General features: G+C 33.1%; 1 pseudogene; it reads right to left on the bottom strand.

The window, feature by feature from the left end:
* Positions 1-9891: 9891 nt before the first annotated feature.
* Positions 9892-11194, bottom strand: LOC111798685 (annotated as a pseudogene).
* Between the last annotated feature and the right edge of the window lie 96 nt (positions 11195-11290).

The following is an 11290-nucleotide window of genomic DNA, read 5'->3' as shown; positions in this document are numbered from 1 at the left end:
AGTCAATTATGTGATAAAGGTTTTAGAGTTGTATTTGATAAGAATAATTGCATAATTGAAAATGCTAGTGATAGAAAAGTTTTGTTTGTAGGAAATAGAGATGATAATGTGTATACTATTGATTTGAATGATTGTCCTACAAATGATAAATGTCTTTCGGTTTTGCTTGATAACTCTTGGCTATGGCATAGAAGACTAGAACATGCTAGTATGTACTTGATTTCAAATATTTCAAAAAATTCATTAGTTAGAGGTCTTCCTCAACTTAAATTTGAAAAAGATAAAATTTGTGACGCTTGTCAAATGGGTAAGCAAACTAAGTCTTCTTTCAAATTTAAAAATGTGATTTCTACTACTAGACCTCTTCAACCACTCCATATCGACTTATTTGGCCCTTCTAAAATAGCTAGTTATGGAGGAAATTATTATGCTTTTGTGATAGTGGATGATTTTTCGAGATTTACTTGGTTTTGATGATAAAACATAAGAATGATGTTTTGAAAAGATTTGCTAGTTTTGTAAAAAGAGTTCAAAATGAAAAAGGGTTTTTAATTACTAAAATTAGGAATGACCATGGAGGAGAATTTGATAGGGTTGCTTTTGAAAATTTTTGTGAAGATAATGGTTTTTCTCATGCCTTCTCCTCTCCAAGGACTCCTCAACAAAACGGTGTGGTTGAAAGGAAAAATCGTACTTTACAAGAATTTGCTAGATCAATGTTAAATGAGTATGATTTACCTAAATATTTTTGGGCGGAAGCCGTTAATACCGCTTGTTATATTTTAAATAGAGTTTTAATTAGACCTTCATTAAATAAAACTTCTTATGAACTTTGGCATAACAAAATTCCAAATGTTGGGTATTTCAAAGTTTTTGGTTGTAAATGTTTTATTTTGAACAACAATGAAAAGCTTGGAAAGTTTGATTCAAAAACGGATATTGGTATTTTTCTTGGCTATTCATCTACTAGTAAAGCTTATAGAATTTTCAACAAGAGAACTCTAGTTATTGAAGAATCTATGCATGTGGTATTTGATGAATCTTGCNGAATGATTTTAAAATGGGCAAACTCGACACTACACTCTTTATTAAGATTAAAGAAAACGATATGCTATTAGTGCAAATATATGTGGATGATATCATATTTGGTTCTACTAATCCTTTTTGTGTGAAGAATTTGCTAAATGTATGCCTAGTGAGTTTGAGATGAGTATGATGGGAGAACTTAGTTTCTTTCTTGGACTTCAAATCAAACAACTCAAGGATGGTATCTTCATCAATCAAGAGAAATACACTAAAGATTTGCTCAAAAGATTCAAGTTCAATAAAGGTAAGATTGCAAGAACTCCCATGAGCACATCCACTAAGCTTGACAAGGATGAAAAAGGTAAAAGTGTGGATATTAAAACTTATCGAGGTATGATTGGATCTTTACTTTACTTGACTGCTAGTAGACCCGATATTATGTTTAGTGTGTGTCTTTGTGCTAGATTTCAATCTTGTCCTAAGGAATCTCATTTATATGCGGTTAAGAGAATATTTAAATATTTGCTTGGAACTATTGATTTAGGATTGTGGTATCCTAGAAATGTTGAATTTAAATTGGTAGGATATTCTGATGCGGATTTTGCCGAAAGCTTACTTGATCGTAAAAGTACTAGTGGAACTTGTCAATTTCTTGGTAGTTCCTTAGTTTCTTGGTTTAGTAAAAAGCAAAATTCGGTTGCCTTATCTACTACCGAAGCGGAATATATTGCGGTTGCTAGTTGTTGTGCTCAAATTCTTTGGATGAAACAAACTCTTTGTGATTTTGGATTAAAGTTTCATAGTGTGCCTATATTTTGTGATAATACAAGTGCTATTAATTTAACTAAAAATCCTATTCATCATTCTAGAACTAAACATATTGACATTAGACATCATTTTATTAGAGAGCATGTGCAAAATGGACATATTATTCTTGATTTTGTAAACTCTAATAATCAACTAGTCGATATTTTCACCCAGCCATTGAATGAAGAAAATTTTTGCAAAAATAGGCTTGAGCTTGGTATATATCTTGAATTTTATAATTTTTGAATGCATGTTTTTAGGGGGAGCCATTATGTCATTCTGTTAAGAAGGAGATAGAAAATATAATTGGGAAGGTGTGTATTATCATTGATATTGATATCCTTTAAATGGGATACAAGCTAGTAAAAATGAGGAAAATATAAAATAATTAAATACTAGAATAAAATAAAATATACTATAAATCTAACCATAAATGGAAGAATATTAAGATATAATATCTAGGATATATTCCATAAATAATATATCTCAACACTCCCCCTCAAATTGGAGAGTGTATGTTAATCATGTCCAACTTGTCTTTAACTTGTCTTTACGGTAGGTCAACAACACCCAAGTTGTCTTTCACTCTTGTCTTCTCAGTAATAAAAATATCTGTAAAAAAATAGACCGCCTTTGATTGGTTTGCATTTTTAGACTTTCAAGAAATTATTGAATTTTCAAGAAAGATGCAAGACTCAGAAGTAGACCGCAATGATTGACTCGAGGATTGGTAACTTGTCCCATTTAATTTGATTTGGAACAAGTGAATATCCTCCCTGATCACTTCTCGGTCCATGCATAAATGCTTTAGAAATAGACTGCAATGATTGACTCGAGGATTGATAACTTGTCCATTTAATTTGATTTGGAACAAGTGAATATCCTCCCTGATCACTTGTTGGTCCATGCATAAATGCTTTAGTGGATAATGACACCAAGATCGGTGCTTTGGATCACTTGAGAGGCTGTGAAAGAAAATACGAACATCTTGAATTTGTCACCTTAGAGCTTGGTGAGAAATTTGAAGATGCTTATAACGTATTCTTGATATTGGATGATTGACGATGGTAAAGACTTCACTGATTGGTTAGGGTTTGGCTTTAGGTAATACTCCCCTTGGACTCAGAGTCCAAGGGGGTATTAGGAATACCACGATCGATGCTTTGATATTAGGAATATCAAGATCGGTGCTCTGATACCATGTTAAGAATGAGATAGAAAATATAATTGGGAAGGTGTATATTATCATTGATATTGATATCCTTTAAATAGGATACAAGCTAGTACAAATGAGGAAAATATAAAATAATTAAATACTAAAATAAAATAAAATATACTATAAATCTAACCATAAATGGAAGAATATTAAGATATAATATCTAAGATATATTCCATAAATAATATATCTCAACACTTCCCCTCAAGTTGGAGAGTGTATGTTAATCACGTCCAACTTGTCTTTAACTTGTCTTTACGGTAGGTCAATAACACCCAAGTTGTCTTTCACTCTTGTCTTCTCAGTAATGAAAATATCCGTAAAAAAAATAGACCGCCTTTGATTGGTTTGCATTTTTAGACTTTCAAGAAATTATTGAATTTTCAAGAAAGATGCAAGACTCAGAAATAGACCGCAATGATTGACTCGAGGATTGATAACTTGTCCATTTAATTTGATTTGGAATAAGTGAATATCCTCCCTGATCACTTGTTGGTCCATACATAAATGCTTTAGTGGATAATGACACCAAGATCGGTGCTTTGGATCACTTGAGAGGCTGTGAAAGAAAATACGAACATCTTGAATATGTCACCTTAGAGCTTGGTGAGAAATTTGAAGATGCTTATAACGTATTCTTGATATTGGATGATTGACGATGGTAAAGACTTCACTGATTGGTTAGGTTTGGCTTTAGGTTTAATACTCCCCTTGGACTTAGAGTCCAAGGGGGTATTAGGAATACCACGATCGGTGCTTTGATATTAGGAATATCAAGATCGGTGCTCTGATACCATGTTAAGAATGAGATAGAAAATATAATTGGGAAGGTGTGTATTATCATTGATATTGATATCCTTTAAATAAGATACAAGCTAGTACAAATGAGAAAAATATAAAATAATTAAATACTCTAATAAAATAAAATATACTATAAATCTAACCATAAGTGGAAGAATATTAAGATATAATATCTACGATATATTCCATAAATAATATATTTCAACACATTCTTAAATGTATTCTCTTTCGATTGTTCTTTTTTATTATTACAAAGGGGAGAAAATTAAGAAAAATGTGCTCTAAGTTTGTTGTTTTATTATTTATGAATCATTTACTTGTTTGATGTTTCATAATTTCTTGAGGCATTAATATAGGGGAGAATATGCTTGAGTAAAATTTATGATAATATTAGCATGTATTGGTATTATTACATGGATGGTGTATTACCCTGGTTTTTATGAATTTTTCTTGAAATGGTTTGTCCTCATAAAAAAGGGGAGATTGTTGGCTTTTTGGCACTTGATCTCACCTTAATTAATTTCAATCAATTAATTGATGTTTTGATGATAACAAACCTACTTTTTAATTATTAACTATTTTTAGTATTTTGAACCGTCCACAGTATAAGGTCGGGAATAATTTCAACGACTTTTCAATTACTCAAATCAGAGCTAAAACGAAGAAATTACAGTCGAGACAACATACCCGACGTGATGATGTGGCAGCAAAATCAAAATGATGGACAAATCAAAATATATCAAAGTATGACATTTATAATTTTGGGAGAGTAACAAATGGTGAAGTTTTTATTATTATATTTTTAAATAAAGTTATTTTTAGAAAATATAAATTTGAATCTAACCGTTACTCACATCGATTTTTATTATTACTATATTATATTATTATATTTTAAAATTTTGGTGGTTACTCACATAGTTTTTATTATTATTATATTATTATATTTATAATAAATTTTGAATTTCATTTGACCGTTACTCACATAACTTTTTATTATTATTATATTATATTACTATTATATTAAAATTTTGAAATAAATGAATTTAGAAAATTTTCTTATTTATTTACTTTTAATCTCCACCTTCCATTATTCCTAACACAATCCAATGGTCAATATTCAATCCTACATTTTGCCACTTTTCTCCTCTATATAAACTCATCTTCCCCACATTTTAAAATACACAACTTACATACATTCTTCAATCCTCATTTGTTCAAAGTCTCCATTGTTTGTTGCTCTCTCCAAGCTTACAAGTTTATTTCTTTTCATCTTATTCTTGAGAGGGATTATTATTGTATTGTGAGGAAATAGTTGTGAGTATCCCAAATTGTAAATCTACTCTTTGAGAGAGTTGTGGTGTGTTATTATCAAACTCAAATACTTGTATCGGTTTGATCCTGCGCCGTGGAAAGGATTGAGTTTGCTCTTGAACTCGTAAAAAGAGCGGTGTAGCGGTTTGGCTCAGATCCGTGGAAAGAGTCGAGAAAGTTCTTTATTCAAATTCCCAAGAGGCGCTTGGGGAGTGGAGTAGGTCGAGTTTGACCGAACCACTATAAAACTACGGTGTCATTTTCTCTAACTCTTTCCTATTTAATTTCAAAATTATTATTGTGATTTATTGCATGTTCTACTTGATTATTGTTTTGACTTGAATTATTTTGTTATAGTAATTATCATCTTCTACTTATTTGTAAAAAGTTTCATCATTAGAAAAATTAATCATATTTAAACACTTTTATCGTTAAAACCCTATTCACCCCCCCTCTAGGGTTGCCATACCGATCCAACACGTTTCTTACATTACATAGCATCTCACATGACCTACATTACATGACATACTACATAACATGAAAGTACATTCCAGTTGCATAAACATCTCATGACATGACTCGATAATTCTACGTGTATCTATGACATCGATCAACATATTCATTGCATATAATACTAACATCTCATTCATAACTTCACATAACATAAACAGTCAACAGTCAACATAATTCATACATCACATAACATACACAATCTACAGTCAACACAATCTTTACATCACAAAATCATATCACATAAATATGGTGCATGCGGGGGCCTCAGGGCACGCACCATCATACAACATGTAGTAAGCTAACTCCAATAGTAAGGTCACTTACCTCGATGGTCTTGGTTGAAGTCACTCACAACGAGCTAATCCCAGCGGTTAAATATGTCCTATGATAACCACATGAAAACTTAGGAACTTTTCATAACTTACCCTAGCTAAACCTCATGCTATTTATCAAAATAAACCCCCGACCTAATCTGTCTTTAACGTTTAGGAACCATACTGATCTCGAATGGTAAAACCAAGGGCAGAAACAGCTTCGGAAGGGTCAAAAACCTTGGAATCGATATATTATAGTGATATCGAGTCACCAAGCCGAGCTGCGGGATTTGACGGAGCCGAGCCGCCGTACAAGTCAAGCCGAGCCGAGAGCATGCGTGCGAAGCCGAGGCCGAACGTGAACCCGACCCGTCTTCCTTCATCTTCGTTACCCAAAATCTCGCGAAAATCCTAATCGACGCTGCGCCGCCAACGACGACGTCACAACCTCGATTCCGACGATGCGACGACACCCCTCGCCTGTACCGACCACGCGCAGTCGCTTCTCCCTCCGGCCACTCACCGAAGAAAACCCAGCAAACCACCCCACACGTTTTTCCTGGCTAACCCTCTCGATTTTCTTGTACTCTCAGACACCCTTGAGAACCCAAAGAGTTTGGAGAGTCAAAGTCGTTTCCAAGGGAGGAGGAGAGTTGAATATGAGAATATAAAAGGTTTTTATGGCTTTTACGTAGTAACTTCTTGTTAGAAATCACACATTTTCCAGAGAGAATAAATGCTAGTATAATATATTTTCATTTTGGCAGCAAAATAAAATATCAGCATAAAATCTAAAATAAATAAAACAAAATTCGAATCCTTACATTATCCCCTCCTAAAAAGAACTTTGGATACTAATTAAAATAATAATTAAATAATAATTAAATAATTAAATAATTAAAATAATATTTTCCCTAAACTACTCTCCACTAATCCCTCTTCCTCTCCCAACTATCTCTCTCCTCAACCAACTCAGTCAAAATCTCAAATCAGAATACAAGATTCATCTTAAAAAAAATTACCGACAACAAGATTTAAAGTTGGAGATTTAATTATAGGAGAGAGATCTTGCTTTGTTATTAGATCAGTCATATTTCCTGCCATTTATTTTGATTTTGGCTAACAGGTTATAGAAAATGAACTATAACTGAGGCTAATAAATAAAAATAAGAATGAAAAATAAGAAGTAAATACAGAACAGAGAGGAAAGAAAAGATTAAGAAGAGAGCGGAATGGAAAATAAGAAGTAAATACAGAATAAGAAGTAAATACAGAACCGAGAGGAAAGAAAAGATTAAGAAGAGAGCAGAATGGAAGATAGAAGTAAATACAGAACAGAAGGAAAGAAAAGATTAAAAAGTAAATACAAAATCGAAGGAAAGAAAAGATTAAGAAGTAAATACAGAACAGAGAGGTTAAAAAAAAAAAGAAGTAAAGACAGAACAGAGTAGAACAGAGTAGAAGTAAATACAGAACAGAGAGGTTAAAAAAAAAAGAAGTAAATACAGAAGGAAAGAAAAGATTAGATTTTTTTAAAAACATTAACAAGCAAATAAGAAAGGAAAGATTTGGAAAGAAAAATTTGTATGTGGATATGTGTGAATTTAAATGATAATAGAATTGAAGAAAGAAGAAAAAGAAAGGAAAGATCTAGAAAATTAATTAGGTTCAATGGAGAGAAGTCAGAATATTATTAACAAACTCAGAAGAAAAGTAAAAAAAATATATATATATATATAGGAGGCCAAATACAAAGAATAGAAAGACAAGAAGAAAAGCAGAAAAAAGAAAATAAATAAATAAATAAAGAGACAAAATAAAAAACAAAATCAAAAGGATAGAAAGACTAGAAGAACGGTAAAGAAAAGAAAAGAAATTAACAAACCATATACAAAATTAGAGTCAACCATCTAAAATTAAATTACGTATAAGTTAAATATATGATTTGTAACCTTTTTCTAAATTGGGTCCCTTCACAGTTCAATTTCATACTCAAATCTTCAAAATTACAGTCTTAATTTCAGCCCTAAATTTCATTCACCCAAATCTATCTCTTAGATAATAATTTGTGGGTATTTATTAGTTTTCTCACACAAGTCTGAATAAATAAGTTAGTCACTGTTCAAATGTGAGTAAAGAAGTTAATCACCATAATTTACTCCCACCCCTCTAAATCTCCAAAAANAAAAAAAAAAAAAAAAAAAAAAAAAAAAAAAAAAAAAAAAAAAAAAAAATTAACTGCAATAATAAAATTACTTCCCACCCTTCCCCGTTATAACAATTTCATCCGCTACTTCAACCATGTAATTATTCACTTCCCAAGTTCAAATGGTCATTCATAAATATAATCAACTTGTAACACATGAAATAATGGTTGAACCGAGCCTATCCAATTTTGTAAATGAAGAATGAATGTTTGTTGAATCTTCATGGTCTTAGATCGTGTAATATGTCCAATTAGAACGTTTGGAACACCGTGATCCTTATTATCTTTCCCCTCTTCAAAAGGATTCGTCATCTAATCAGTTAAATCATCACCTACATCAAAAAAACTCTAGAGCAACTTTGAAATTTGGTTTCATATTTCTCTCCACCTCTTTGTGTAATATTTTGATCAAATCTGTCTTACTTGTGGCTGCTTCACTCACAAAAATATTAGAACAGCAAATCAAGAGGCCTAAGTGAATTAAATCCATAAACAACTTCAAAAGGAAAACAATGAGTGATACTGTGAATTGTTTATTATATGTAAACTCTTCAAATGGCAAACATTCATTACAAGACTTAATATTCTTAGAAATAATAACCCTAAACAATGTTTCTAATATTCTATTAACCACGTTTCCATCAGTCTGATGATGATATGTAGTTGAAAACAACTTGGATCCAATTTACCCAACAATACTTCCTAAAAGTGACTTAAAAAGGTAACTTCCTTGTCACTAACAATTATTCTATAGATTCCACGTAATCTTTTTACTTTCTTAAAGAATAAATGAGCAACATGCTTTACATCATCGGTCTTGTTGCATACAATAAAATAAACAATTTACTAAATCTATTTGACACAACAAAAATACTATCTTTAACATTTTACTAAAGTTCGTTAAATACCTTCAAAGGGGTATACAATCCATTTGGTTGTAATTTAGATTCAGCTTATTTGCATTTAAAATATTGGCTACAAAACTTATGAACATTGTGCTTCATCTTCGGCCCAAAGAAGTGTTCATGCAACATCTTATAAGTTTTATTAATCTCAAAATGTCCCAGTAACCATGTGCTTCTTTTTACCTGCAAATCTCTTATAGAGCATTTAGTAATACAAATCTTACTTTTCTTAAATAAAAATTCATGAAACGTATAATAATTATCCCCAGCTCTTTTCACAAGATAAGATGCATCATCTTTATATAATTCTTTAATATACTCAAATACAAGAATTTTTGGATTAAGAGAAGTAAAGAGATTATACTTTCAATAAACTTCACCCACTTTGCATGCCTATGATTTAGTTTGCTATGACATTTAAGATACTTCAAATTTTCATGAATAAAGTGGATCATAAATTCTCTAAGCCAAAAGTAGTATTGTCACACTGGCAATGTGCGGACTAAAGCAAACAATTCTTTATCATAGGTAGAATAGTTCAATGTTGTCCCATTTAGTTTTTTTAAAGGTTTTCCATCTTGCATCAAAACAGCATCTATGCCCAAACCACATGCATCACACTCAATTTCAAAAGTTTTATCAAAGTTAGGCAAGACAAGTAATGGTGCACTAGTTAATTTCTTCTTAAGCTCATTGAATGCATTCTCTTGCATATCCTCCATTTAAAAATAACATTCTATTTCCCTAAATCATTCAAGGGTGCAGCTAATTCGGCCCCGTTGGTCTCCATATTCAGAGCCGGTAAACGTCGGTAGGTTGCGGCAGTGGGTCTTCGTCTCTGGTGTGGGTATCATACTGCAGCGGAGTTAATCGCCGTCGTCGTGGGTCTCCCGATTTGGAGGCCGAAAACACCGTGACTGGTTTTTTGCATCTCCGCCGAGGGCATTTCTTCCGGGTGACTTGGAACAGCAATTGGCTGGTGGCTGATGCTCTCAGTGTTGAAGACTGTTCGGAAATGATCATAGATTTATAACTAAAGAATACATTTTCATTAACATGACTTCTTGTGGGAGCTCAAAGCAAACCCATGATGTTATGTTCAAAGTGGACAAATATCATATAACATTGTAGAGATTCGTGATTACTAACATGGTATCAGACTATGAACTTAACTTAGCTATGTCGAACAAAAAAGTTGTAAGCCTAAAAATCGTAGTCAAACGTGTCGAACAAATTGTGTATTTTGTTCAAGATCTCCGAAGAAAGAATTGAGTCTCGATTAAAGGGAGTTTCTTTTAGAAATCCATAGGCTTCAGGGGAGGCTCCATGGTGTATTTTGTTCGAGGGGAGGCTCTATGATCATAGGTAATCTATAGGCTTCAAAGGTGGCTCTATGTGGTGTACTTAATGAGAGGGGAGACTCTAGGATCATGAGTTTATAAGTAAGGAAGTCAAAACAAAGTCACAAGAGTTTATGCTCTAGACAATATAATACTATTGTACACAATATCGTAGCTTTATTTCAATAAATAAATTCATGATTCTCTCACGAACTTTATTACAATTCATAAAAATTTTAAAACCAAATCTCTTCATACCACCCAAGAATCATAAGGCTTTTCCCCAATATAGTTGCCAGGAGGATCGTAAATGCAAATAACAAACTGAGAATTAGCCTTACAGGGCACTCTAGCACATCCAAGCCGGACCGAGCTTCGCCACACCATCTGAGTGTAGTGCCCACATTCACCACCCACGCATTTATTCGACGCATGATCATACAACGGCTTCTCGTTCACCCACAGCTTCACCACATCCGCCCCGGTGAACTTAGGGTAGTACCCAGCGGCTATGTTTTCTCCGTACGGCCCGGTTGAGTGAATCATGGCACAGTCACCCTTTCTTTTTTCTGCATAGGCTTGAGCGTACGCGGCCACGGTGTTGCTCCATTGATGGGGCCGACGCCGACCTGGGCTCGAGCTCGGTTGTGAAGCGCGAGGTAGTCATGGGGGGCATTTTGAGCGTTGGTTAGGGCAAGGAGGAACATGAAAGTGACCATGAAAGCGGCCATGATCGGAAGGGTTTGGGTCCACATAATTCCGATGAGAGATAAGATGAAGATTGGAAATAAGGGAAGGATTTATATAGAGATGTCCACCATGGACGGTGCAAATCTCTTGAGTTTATTAAA

This window comes from Cucurbita pepo, chromosome LG01, assembly GCF_002806865.2.
Source record: "Cucurbita pepo subsp. pepo cultivar mu-cu-16 chromosome LG01, ASM280686v2, whole genome shotgun sequence".
Classification (NCBI taxonomy): domain Eukaryota; kingdom Viridiplantae; phylum Streptophyta; class Magnoliopsida; order Cucurbitales; family Cucurbitaceae; genus Cucurbita; species Cucurbita pepo.
This window is presented reverse-complemented; position numbering and strand designations above follow the sequence as displayed.